The 11,418-nt window shown below is 42.2% G+C and overlaps 1 long non-coding RNA gene across 2 annotated transcripts; it reads right to left on the reverse strand.

The window, feature by feature from the left end:
• Positions 1-6,499: 6,499 nt before the first annotated feature.
• On the reverse strand, positions 6,500-11,170 carry LOC120245878. 2 transcript variants are annotated; one of them, XR_005531922.1, is made up of 3 exons: positions 10,923-11,170; positions 10,780-10,822; positions 6,500-6,587 (listed from the first exon to the last, which is right to left on the reverse strand). It is a non-coding gene; the product is annotated as an uncharacterized LOC120245878 (long non-coding RNA). The 2 variants fall into 2 exon arrangements; XR_005531923.1 differs by lacking the exon at positions 10,923-11,170 and having other exon boundaries at positions 10,780-10,859.
• Positions 11,171-11,418: the final 248 nt, after the last annotated feature.

Here is an 11,418-nt window from a genome sequence, read left to right on the forward strand (position 1 = left end):
TCTGAGAGGTTCACTTAACGGGGATGGCAGGATTAGGGACAGAGGCAAGGCTGAAAGAGACACTACATTTAAAGTAGCATCTAGTTAGCAGCTGCCTGATGTAGCTTTCCCCAACTCTCCCCTAAAATACACACAGGCACAGAAAAAGATTAAAACTCTAAGTCATCCAGTCATTTAAAAAATATTCATCTGGCAAGCACTGAGTAAATAGTCATTGCTTTCAAGGAATTTCTGGTCCAGTCACTAACCCAAACTCTGTCTCACTAACTATTGCTGTGTAACAAACTACCCCAAAACGTAGAAGCCTAAGACAACATTTATTTTCCCATAGTTCCTCCAGGCCAGAGTCCAGGAGTGGGCTTAGCTGGGTCCCCTGGCTGAAGGTCTCTCACAAAGCCATCCATAGTCATCTTAAGGCTCAAAGAGGAAGGACCCATTTCCTCCCTCACTCACGGGGTTGTTGAAGGGATTTGACTCCTCTGTGGTTGTTGGACTGAGGCTCCCTTGGTTCTTGAGATAGAAGCTTCTGCACAGAACATATCACAACATGGCAGCTGTAGAGGTTTGTCTGTTTGTTATTAAAGTTTGTCTATTTAAATTTTTTTTTTAATTTTTTTTTATTTATTTCTAGGAGAGAGAGAGAGAGACAGCGTGAGCAGGGGAGGGTCAGAGAGAGAGGGAGTCACAGACTGAAACAGGCTCCAGGCTCTGAGCTGGCAGTCAGCACAGAGCCCGACGCGGGGCCCGAACCCACGAACCGCGAGATCATGACCTAAGCGAAAGTCGGACGCTTAACCGACTAAGCCACCCAGGCGCCCCTAAAGTTTGTCTATTTATTTTGAGAGTAGGGAGCAGAGAGAGAGGGAGAGAGAGAGAGAATCCCAAGCGGGCTCCATACTGTCAGCAGAGAGTCCCATGTGGGGCTCGAACTTCTGAACCGTGAAATTATGACCGGAGCCAAAATCAAGAGTTGGGATGCTTAACTGACTGAGCCACCCAGGTGCCCTGGAGAAGTATGAATACTAAAATGAGATGGAGTTAGCCTGGAGTTAGACAAGCAGAAGCACCTCCAAATTCCCCACCCATCCCCCACTCACTACTGGGATTTGAAAGGTATCTTAAATGTCTCATGTCTACCCGTCTGCATCTAGACTCTCTTCTTGTCCCTTCCTTCACTGATTTACCCATTCAAGTAATATTGCGGGGCTCTCTCCATGTACCAAGAACTATTGTAGGTAGCGGGACTATAGCAGTGAACAAAACACATTTCCAGTTCTTAGAGTGTTCACGTTGCCATAGAGAAGACAGGTAATAAATAAATAAGAAATGTAGAGTGTACCAGAGGACAAGTGTTATAGAAAAAATAAGGTTGAATAAGTGGGGGAAGTAGTGCTAAGAAGTTCGTGACTGGTGTGTGTGTTATGGGAGGTTATGTGAGAACTGAGGTATGCTCAGTTATGTGAGAACTGAGCAAAAAACCAAAGGTAGAGCTCTCGGGGTGACAGAGCACTTGGTGTGTTCAAGGAACAGCAGTGAAGTCAGCAGAGCTGGGGCAAAGTCAATGAAATGGATAACAGACACAATGTCAGAGGAGTGGCTGGGTAGAGGAAAGTGGTGGAGCTCACTGCACAATACTTTGAAAGGCTTTGTAACCCACTTCAAGTCTTCGGAGTTTCCTCTGACATGGGACACAAGGGGCAGATATGGAGAAGGGTAGTAACATGATCTGTGTAAGACCATTTGGTTGCTAGTTTTGAGAAGAAACAGTCAGCGGGGCAAGAGTGGAAGCCAGGAGACCAGTTGCAAAACTATGGGAATAAACCAGGCAAGAGTGGTGAGGAGTGATTAGATTCTGGATATATTTTAAAGAAGAACAAATAGGATTTAATGAAAGATTGAATATGGGAATTGAGAGAAAAGAGGGCATTAAGGACAACTCTATCTTTGGGCCTGAGCAACTGGTGCCATTTATAGGGAAGAGGAGCACTGGAGAGGGAGCAAGATGGGAAGCATTTAGAAATCAAGAATTCTATTTCAAATACGTTAATTTGAGATGCTTACTAGACATCCAGATGGACATGTCAAGCAGGCAATTGGATAAATTAATCTGGCATTCAGGGGAATGATTCTGGGCTAGAGATAGAAATATGGGAGTCATCAGTTTGTAGACATTATTTAAAGCAATAAGACTTGATGAATTCACTAGGAAGTTCGAGTAGATAGAAAAGAGATCCAAAACCTAGTCCCTAGGGCACTCCAACATTTAGAGAGGGGTGACAGGGAAGCTGCAAAGAAATAGCTAGGTAGGAGGTGAAGCATGAAATAGTGGTGTCCCGGAAAACAAGTGAAGTATGCTAAGTTTTTGGATCTTCCTTTTGTCCATCTGTTTTTCTTCCTTTTTTATTCAAAAATTTTTTAATGCTTATTATTTATTTTTGAGAGAGAGAGAGAGAGAGAGAGAGAATCCGAAGCAGTCTCCAGGCTCTGAGCTGCCAGCACAGAGCCCGAAGCAGGGCTTCTCTCACTAGCTGTGAGATCATGACATGAGACAAAGTCAAATCCTTAACTGACTGAGCCACCCAGGAGCCCCTGTTTATCTGTTTTTCAAATGCTGATGTATATAAGAATCACTCTACAAGGCTTATGAGCAATCCCTTATTATTTACTTATTTCATGGGAAATGTAAAGGACTTTGGACTTGTCTTGATTTTAGTGGTAGATGCTGAGTGAAGAATGTAACTGGAAGAGTGTGATCCCCCGCAAGCACTTTGGTACTGGGAGGATTCCAAAGTGCCAGAAGGACAGAGGCACTGTTTACTGGGGAGTCAAGTGTTAAGAGGCTATTACACTGAACATTTTGAGATTATTGCAATTTTTAAAACTTTTTATTATAGAGAATATCAGACGTGGAAAATCAGTACAATGAGTAATAGCCTCTAAGGTGTTCCTAGCACACAGTTCAATAATTATCAACTCACGGCCAATCTTGTTCTTTTATATTCCATTCGCTCCCCACTTGAAACAGACTCTTAATATCATATCATTTCATCCATAAATATTTTAGCATGTATCTTCAAAAATAAAGACTTTTTCACATTAATACAGTATCATTACCACCCCAGCAGTTCATATAATATTTCTTGATATTATAAGAAATCCAGTCACTGCTCAAGTTTCCAATTGTTTGATAAATATCATGTCTTTTTAAAATAGTTTGTTTGACTCAGGATCCAAATAAGGTCCACACATTGGGGATATATCTTTCTAGATTCTATACAGTTCTCCCTTTATCATTATAAATCCCCTAGGAAAGTATTTGTTGAGGGAACCAGGTAGGGTTTCCTGCAGTCTAGCCTTTGATGATTGCATCCTCCTATTGTTGGTGGCAAAATGTTTCATATGTTCCTCTATCCTTTGAATTTCCTGTAAAAGGGAATTGAATCTAGAGGCTTGGTCAGGTTTGTTAGATATTTTTGGTAAGACTACTTTATAGGTGTTGCTGTTTTCTTCCACCAGGAGTCTCTTCATGTCTGGTTGCATCTCTTTCTTTGTGATGTTAGTAGCTATTGATGATTAAAGCCTAGATCCATTATTACCTTACACGTGGCAAACGGTTGTAATTCTATCTTTCCTTCTTCATTTATCAACTGTAACACTTCTATAAAAAGTAACTTCCCTACAATCTGTATTTGGTTTCTCAGTGATACAGTTCATACAAGAAAGGCTACATCAATGCTTGATTTCCTACCTTTATTTAAAATAATGGGTTGGTCTCTAGCACCCTCCCACAGAGACCAATCAGGGCTTGGAAGGGTGGCAGTATTGTGAATGCACAGATTTAATTATGTGATGTGTTTCAATCCATTGCAGTTATCCTCACTGATACTCAAATGATCCATTGTTGGCATTGAAAGGCCTTTCAGATTGGTCTCTGAATCCTTTTGATACATAATCTTCACTATCTGGTATGATGAGATGTTCGAGTTTATTTTGTATGTTTCCAACTCAAACCTGGAATCCACATTTCCCCCCTAGAAGCCTGGATTCCTTTTAATGGAAAAGGAATTGAAGTTGTTATGTACCATATGGGGTCACAGAATCAAAGAGCCAGGCAGTAGGTGTTGAAGAAGATGTCACCTCAGTGAGCAAAGCTGTACTAGAGTCCTCTAGAACTCAGAATTTCACTGGGAACCATTCACACCAACCTCCTCTCAAGCTGTTGATCTAAGAAAAGGATGCTATTATCTCCCAAGCAGGAGATAATTGTTTCATTCAATCCAAGTAAGTAAAAAGAGAAAAAAATGGAGCCCATGAAAAAATGCTACTGAATAAGAGGAAGGACAAATCCCTTCCTCCCCAGATAACAAGAGGAAGGGAAAAATCCCTGAAAATGCAGGCTACAGGAAGAAAATACCGGGAAATTGTTTAGTGTCCTTGATAGAATGGAAGAAAAGATGTCTTTCATAAAACACGAGCAGACAGTCACAGGAAGAAAACAAGCTGAGAAGAAAAATAACAAAATAAATAGAAAGGTAAGTGCATGTGATAAAGAATTCTAAGGGAAAATGAAAAACACAAGAGCAAAAACATGATCAGGCTATACATATGTCATACTGTCATTTTCGCCTAACAAACAATGTATGAGAAACATCTTTCCATATGTCACTGGATATTTTTTTACCACGACAGTCCTAATGACTGCACTGCATGGGAAATTCATTGAACTTATCATAACCCTCATATTATAAAATTCTCTATTTTCAAAAAAGAAGAAAATTCTGTATTTTCCTAGGGTTTTTTTTTTTTTTTTTTTTGCCATTTTGAGTAATGTGGAGAGGACACATCCTGTGTGTCTTCCCATGCATTCAATAACTATTTACTGAGCATCTAATGATTACTGAGCACAGCAGTAAATGCTAGGATGCTTGGTGGTGAAACACTCAGACATAGTTTTTGTCTTTACGGACCTTGCAGTTCTTCAGGGAAACAGAACAATTAAGAAATTTCAACACTTTTGCAATAAATGGTAAAGAAATTGTATGGTGATATAACGAAGCACATGGCCAGGAAGCCTGAACTACTTTATATTTTCCAGAGAAAGTGACATTGAGTCTGAGACCCAAAGAATAAGAGGAGGTAAGCTAAGAAGAGAATTGCAAGTAAAGTTTTAGAGAAAGAAAACATCTGTGCAAAGGCCTGAGTGTGAGAAGAGCAAGGCCCACTCAAGACAAAAGAAATTCAGTGGCCAGTCACAAAGGGACTTGTCTCTGAAGGATAAGCATGCGAGGGTCATGGTCAATGTTTTAGTGATGGCAGCAGCATTCTGGAGCAGAGTGGAAATTAGTGTAGTTAGCACAGCTAAAGGTAAGGAGGCCATTTGGGGAGCTGTTCAGTCGACCAGGCAAGAAAGCATGGTGGGTCACAAGACGGTGTTGGTAGTGAGTTTGCAAAGAAGCAAGTGGACTTTGGAAAATATTTTAGGAGAGGCCGGTCCATTTGAGGTGGGCAGTTAAGGAAGAGGGATTCAAAGCTGGACCCCAGGTTTCTGACTTTAGCAACTATTTCCTAGTAACAGGGAAAGAGATGGGGGAAAATGACAAGTTCAGTTGGGCAATGTGGAATCGGATGTTCCTACAAAATTCCTAAATAGAAATGTCCAATAATGCAATTGGATATACAGATATGGAGTTCAGGATCTCTCCTGAGACCTGGACTGGAATTCTAGACTTGGGATCCAACAGCATGTAAGGTGTAACCAAACTTTGGGAATGCTTACAGAAAGAGGGAGAAAAAAAGCACCTAGGGCAGCCCCCTGAGGAACAGTACCAACATTTAAGGGATGGGCAAAGGAAAAAGACACTTAGAAGTGATAAAGAGACAGGAAAAATGCAGCTTTGTAGAAGCCTATGAGTAAGGGTATGGCTAATAGCATCAAATATTTCCAAGAGTTAAGAAAGAAAGGTCTAAAGAGACTCCACTGATTGAGTGACCACCTACATTTCATGACAAGAACAGAGACAGTGGAACCAGAATTTAAACTCTGGAGTCCAGTCTCAGCCATTGTGTTATACTGCCTCTCGTGTGACCCAAAACCTCCTAATACACACAGCAAATTGATTTGCCCTTGAAAATCATGACACTATAAGGACAATAATTTCACTTCTAGAAAGATACCTTAAAGAACCAATTGGAGAACTATGCACATAGGTATTCATCGCAGCATTGCTTATAATAGCAAAACAATGTGAATGTACATAGATTTTCCTTTTAAAAAAAATAATACCCAGCAGCTGTTCCTCTCTAGTGCTTGACTTGTCTTTTAGTCCGTATTAATAGTTTTTTGGTCTTATATCTGAATTTTAGTTGTAAATTGGTCACATCCTTTAATAGCTGACTGGAAAAAAAATGTTTTCGGTATAATTTGTGCCCTGCCCTCTTCCTGAGTGGGTGTTTACCACAGCAAACAGGACTAAACGTATAGGAAAGAAACAGCTCAGAGTCCATTCGAAGGTGGGAGAAGGTGCAGGCACTTTCTGGCATTGGAGTTGAACAGGTTATAAGATGTAAGAAATTTGGTTTTAAGATACCTGGCAATGGAGCAGAAAGAAACACAATCAGCTACATAATTTTCATTGTCCAATAAGACAAAGAATTCTAACTAATTCTTCTATGGAGGCAGCTTTTTCTGGGATCTAAAATCAAGTAGGAACACGGGTGCCTGTGAGGCTCAGTCGGTCAAGTGTCTGACTTCGGCTCAGGTCATGATCTCACAGTTTGTGAGTTTGAGCCCTGCACTGGGCTCTGTGCTGACAGCTCAGAGCCTGCTTCAGATTATGTGTCTTCCTCTCTCTGTCCCTCCCCTGCTCACACACACACACTGTCTCTCATTCTCTCAAAAATTAATAGGCATTAAAAAAATTTTAAATCAAGCAGGAATTGATTATGTGAATCCTCATATAAAGGGCAACAAAGAACACTGATGACTATCTGTGATATTGTGATTCATAATAGGAAGTATATGTTTGGTCTCCATCCCCATTTCTGGCACAGAGCTGTCCAAATCTTCAGAATTTCCTGAACCATAATAGAAATAAGAGCATCTTTTGTTGTAATATTTGGTCTCTTGTCCTCAGTTTCTGAAATTACTCAGGGCCATGAAGTGAAATGAGTGTCTTGTTATTTGTAACAAATCCATTTCAACCACAACCGACTCTGTGTTAATGCAGTGACTTTTGGAAAGCACCTAAAGATGGGGGGCTGGTTACCAAAGGAGCCATGTGATTAGAGCTTTTAGTACCTCCTGACCTGGAGGAGGGGAGAAGGGATGGAGGGTGAATCAATTGCCAATGGGCAGTGATTTAAACCACCATGCCTATGTAATGAAGTCTCCATAAGCCACCCAAAATGACAGGGTTCAGAGAGCTTCTGGGTTGGTGAACCCGTGGAGAGGAGGGGAGAGTGGTGCACCCAGAGAGCATGGAAGCTCCCTGCCCTTTCCCATACCTTGTCCTGTGCATCCATCATAAACCAGTAATGTAGCAAATAAAAGGTTTCCCTGAGTTCTGTGGGACATTCTAGCAAATTAATTGAAAACAAGGAAGGGTTGTTGGAATCTCCAATTTACAGTTTGTTAGTCAGAAACACCGGTGATAGCCTGGGCTTAACCTGGGCTAGTGACTGGCATCTGAAGTGGTGGGATTAGGAGCAGTCTTGTGGGACTGAGCCCTTAACCTGGGGGGGAGGGGGGGCTATGACACTATCTCTGAGTAGATAGTGGCAAAACTGAGTTGAATCATAGCACATTCAGCTGGTGTTGAAGAATGGCTGGTATGGGAAACATATCCTCTACTCCCCACCCATTGGAACTGGAGGCTCAGATCCCTTATTTTCTCTAAACAGTTTATAAAGAAATCCTCTTAAGCTCATTCCCCTGAACAACTCTCTATGAACCTGCCACAAAAGCACAGGGCGAGTTAGCTTTTAACTAACTTAGGGAAGGTATTTATGCAAACAGCTGAAAGCCAGGGTCCGGGTGCTTTGTCTTCTGGTCAGATTTCTGTCTTCCCCTCAAATGTGGCGTTCTACCACCCAGCAAGGCACTTTCAGATCCCGTGTTTCTTCAGCTTTACCATGAAAGCACCCTCACGTGAATACGAGCTGGGGGCGGGTGAGAAGAGGTTGTAGCCCAAAAAGGCCAGCTGTAAGCTAAAATTTCTTTGAAGATTTGCAATTTATATTTAAAATCCATGTGAATTTTACAGTCTGTTTCATAATGTGTTATACATAAGAATGTGTTTCCCCCTTAAAAGTTCTAACCAAATTGGTGCTTCAGGAAGATGGGCTATATTTATCCTATTATGAGTATCCCTTACCATGCTCCTCACCCCCACAGACACACCATTATTTTAATTTGATGTTGGGCCAGTTCTCCAGAGTCTAGATTAGTAAACTGCTTCTTTCCAATATTAGATGTCTTAGAACGGGGTATCACCTATTTTCCTAACATACAGAGAAGAAGGTCTACATAAGTTTTGCTTGATAGGTATTTTTTTTTAAGTTTATTATTTATTTTGGGAGGAGGTGGTACAGAGAGACAGGGAGAGAGAGAATCCCAAGCAGTCTCCCTGCTGTCAGCCCTGAGGCTCACATGGGGCTTGACCTCAAGAACCCGTGAAATCATGATCTGAGCCAAGATCAAGTGTCAGACACTTGACCAATTGAGCCACCCAGGCACCCCAACAGGTATTTTTTAAGTTGACATTAAACAAACAAACAAACAAACAAGGAGCTCTAAAGGCAGGTCTAAGCTAGGGTGCCTGGGTGGCTCAGTCATTTGAGCAACTGACTCTTTATTTTGGCTCAGATCATGATCCAGGGTTGTGGGACTGAGCCCTGTATCAGGCTCTGCACTGAGCAAGGAGCCTGGTTGCAATTCCCCCTTCTCCTCCTCCTCTAAAAAAATAAATAAATAAAAGACAGGTCTAAGCCTATGCAGTAGTTGTAAACTTTTGTTTACTTTTAAGGGTTGAATGTGTCTAACAAAAAGGTATGTTGAAATCCCAACCCTCTCAGAATGTGATTTTATTTGGAAATAGGGTTGTTGCAGATGTAATTAGTTATGATGAGGTCATACTGGAGTAGGCTGGGCTCTAATTCAGTATGACTGGTGTCCTCATAAGAAGACACACACACACAAACATGGAAGACAACCATGTGAAGATGTAGGCAGAGATTGCATTGATGCTGTTACCAGCCAAGGAACACCTGGGGCTTCAAGAAGGTAGAAGAGGCAAGTAAGGATCCTCTCTCAGAGACTTCAGAGGGAGCACAGCCCTGCCAAGACCTTTGATTTTGGACTTCCAGCCACCGGAAGTGTGAGAAAATAAATTTCTGTTGTTTTAAGCCATCTAGTTTATAGTACTTTGTTACGGCAGCTCTAGGAAATGAATACATCAACTATCCTCAAATTGTCAGTAAAGTTTCATTGAAAATTCCCCAAAGAGAGTTGACGTTACCTCGTGAATGCTATGACTTGGACTTCTATACAACCATTAGAGAAAGCCACTGCTCTACATAGGTACAAACGTCAAGAATGACCACATTGGGCAGGAGCCAATACTTCTTTCTCAGGAAATAAATAATCTTCAGAATTCATGATTGATCATGACCTACCTGAAGTTCCAAGGAAAGGATGCCTAGGTGGTGGCCCCTTGGTGGAGCTGACCTCACTAGAATAACAAGGCTCTATGAGAGGTTTGAGAGTTCCCACCTGGCATGGGTTCTCTGTGAGAGCAAGCAAACCCCAAAGACTTTGCAGTTGACTTATTTACACTATAAGCTCAATCCCACTCAGTTGGCCCTTTCTCTGGCAAGGACTCCTGAGTCTTCAAAGCCTAGAGTTCGTTAACACAGCTCTGGAGGGAGGGAGGTTGCTGTGCAAATCCTATAACTGGATTTAGGACTGGGCCAAGCCATCATATATATTTATGGAAGGATGAAAGGCCCAAGATCATTTGGGAAAAGATGTACTGTTCTGAAATTGGAGGCCACGATCTCCATGAGCAAGACTTTTAGAGTGCACGCCATGAGGAGGCCAATAGGCATCTTGAAGTTCCATATAACAAGGAAGAAAATACTTCCTTGTGAAAAAGGATCTAAAGCAGATACTGTCCACTACTTCCACGGAAGAACTTCAGAATAGCCTCAGTGGTGCAGCTATTCTAAGAAACATTTCCTTTCAATGCACCATCAGAATGAGTAAGCTACAAATTGCATCCCTAAAAAGCTAAAAGACTCAACTGTTGTTTGGTACCATTTTTTAAAAGTCATATAAATAGTGGCAACACCAAGACCTGAGACTACACAGTTTGGGCACTGAGACTACACAGCAGGAGGTAATGGGGTGCAGTCTGCCTCCAGGGCCCTCCCTGCAGGGCTGTTGATTGACAGAGGCGGCATTTCTTTACCGAGGTTTACAGTCCTGTTACGTAGCCCTCCCCTACAGCTACACCACTCATCCGATTCTGTCACTTCAGGTCTGGGGGTGTTGACACTGGCCTGAGACCTTTTACCATCTCCTGTTGCTTTCTGCTAAATATCAGCAGGATGTCAGACTTGTGGATGGTTCTGCCATTAAACACTCCTCAACACCTCTTCTGCCAATGCTTTCTTCCCCCTGCTGGGCCCCTGACCCAGGCATAGTCCTCACTCCAGGGCCAGGTTGATGACACAGACACCAGCTGGAAACTGGCTAGCAGAAGAACACAGAGGATTATGTACCTTGTCCTTAAGGCCTCTCCCTGGAAATAACACATCTGTCCATCTGCACAGGCCAAAGCAAGTCATAAGGTATTAGTGATGTGTTGCCGTACAACAGATAACCCTGAAACTTAATGGAAAACAATAGATATTTATGATCTCACATGGTTTCAGGGTTCAGTAATCTGGGAGCAGCTTAGCTGGGTGTTTCTGGCCGAGGGTCTCTCATGAGGCTGCAGTCACGATGCCAAGTCTGCAGGTGTTTGGAGTGTTGACAGAGGAGGGGGACCTAAGGTGACTCACTAACATGTCTGGCAAGTTAGCACTAGTTGCTGGCAGCAGGCCACCATCCCTTGCCACATGGGCCTCTCTAAAGTGCTGCTTGAGTGTTCTCATGACATGGCAGCTGGCTTCCCCTGGAGTGAGGAAGTCAAGACAGAACCCAAAAAGGAAGCCCAAAAACCTTTTATGACCTCATCTCGGGAGTCATATGACATCACTTCCAGAATATTCTATTTATTCTAAGTGAGTCATTAACTCCAGCGCATACCGTATAGGCAAACCTAAGCCCCACCTCCTGAAGGGAAGAGTATCAAAGAACATATGGATATTTTTAAACCATCACACACAGCCTGCACATAACTTCAAAGCATACAATGT

This window comes from Hyaena hyaena, unplaced genomic scaffold (genome assembly GCF_003009895.1).
Source record: "Hyaena hyaena isolate Hyena2069 unplaced genomic scaffold, ASM300989v1 scaffold_434, whole genome shotgun sequence".
Taxonomy (NCBI): Eukaryota; Metazoa; Chordata; class Mammalia; order Carnivora; family Hyaenidae; genus Hyaena; species Hyaena hyaena.